Source organism: Carlito syrichta, unplaced genomic scaffold (assembly GCF_000164805.1).
Source record: "Carlito syrichta isolate Samal-C Ts95f unplaced genomic scaffold, Tarsius_syrichta-2.0.1 Scaffold303349, whole genome shotgun sequence".
In the NCBI taxonomy this organism is placed as follows: Eukaryota; Metazoa; Chordata; class Mammalia; order Primates; family Tarsiidae; genus Carlito; species Carlito syrichta.
The window spans coordinates 205874-207555 of NW_007247445.1; positions in this window are offsets into that span (position 1 = coordinate 205874).

The window sequence follows — 1682 nt, forward strand, 5'->3', positions numbered from 1 at the left end:
TGGGTGCATATATGTTTAGGATAGATATTTCTTGTTGATGGATTGAACCTTTTATCATTATGTAGTGGCCTTCTGTATCTTTTTTGATTTTTAATAGCTTGAAGGGTATTTTGTCTGAAATTAAGATCACTACTCCTCCTTTCAAACGTTCACCTGAAAGTTTGTTTCCATCCTCTTACTTTGAGTCTGTGGGTGTCCTTTCTAGTGAGGTGAGTCTCTTGAAGGCAATAGATTGTTCCCTGATGATATTTTATCCATTTTGCCATTCTATGTCTTTTCAGTGGTGCATTTAGTTCATTCATATTTAGGCTAATAATTGAAATGCAAGAGTTGATCCCTGTCATAAGGGTCTTACAGAATTATTCCTGTTTGTTTATTGTCTTTCTTTGGGCTTTGGAGTTGGCTCATGTGTGTTTTTAATCTTTTGCCTGTACTCTTGTGAAGAATGTTGTTGTTCTTTTTTCTTTTCCTTCTGTGTTCAGTACTTTCTTAAGTGTTTCTTGTAGAGGTGGTCTGGTGGCAGCGTAGGTTCTTAGGGATTGGATATTTGGAAAAGATTTCAATTCTCCCTCACTAATGAAGCTTAGTTTGGCTGGGTAGGTTATTCTTGGTTGAAATTGTTTCTCTTTTAGAACTTTGAAGATAGGGCTCCAGGCTCTCCTAGCCTGAAGGGTTTGTGTGGATAAATCTTCTGCTTTTCTAATTGGTTTTCCCTGGTAGGTAGTTTGGCCTTTTTCTCTTGTTGCCTTTAGGATTTTTTCTTTTATAGCTACTTTGTTTAGGCGAATTATTATGTGTCTGGGAGTTGGTCTTCTCATTTGTGTCTTGCAGGGGTTCTCTGAATCTCTTGTGTTTGAATTTTTTCATCCTTGATGAGATGAGGGACGTTTTCTTGAATGATTTCATGAAATGTTTGTTCCAGTGTGACTTCTGTTTCTTTCTCTGCCTCAGAAAACCCAATTACTCTTATGTTTGGTCTCTTGAAGTGATCATTCATCTCTTGCAGGTTTTGTTCTTTTTGAGCTTCTTTTCTATGCTTTTGACAGTTTGGTTTAGTTCTGTGTTTTGGTCTTCGAGCTCTGAGATTTTTTCTTCTGCTTGACTGATTCTGCTTTCCATGCTTATTAGTCTTTTATTCATTTCCATCACAGTATTCTTTACTGCTGTCATTTCTGACATCAGCTCCTTCCTATTTTCCTCTTGTCTCTCCTCAATTTTTTAAATTCTCTCCATTAATGTCTTGATGTCTGGGTTTGTTGCATGTAACCAGTCATTCTGGGGGCTCTTCATTGTTTGTGTTCCAGAATCTGTTTTCTCAGTGTCTGATCTCCCAGGGGTCTGTGTGAGACCTATATTCTTGTTTTGGTTTTTCTTCATTTGTGCGGTTTTCCCCCCTCCCTACTTTTTCCTTCCCTCCACGTCACCGTCTTCTTTAATTCTGTTATTCAGGGGTAAAGGGATTGGTTTTACTTCTGTTTGTTCAATCTTCTATTCTTTATGTATGCCCTCTTACTTTGTTCAATTCTGGAGTTGCACTGTAGGTTGGAGGTGTCCCTTTTTGCAGTTTTGAGATTTACTTAAGCGGGGAGCTGTGATTCAAAATTTATCTGCAGGTCCTGGTATTCGCTGACAGGTGTGTGGATAATCTGGAACCCACTTCCCACTGCCTTGGAATCTGTCTG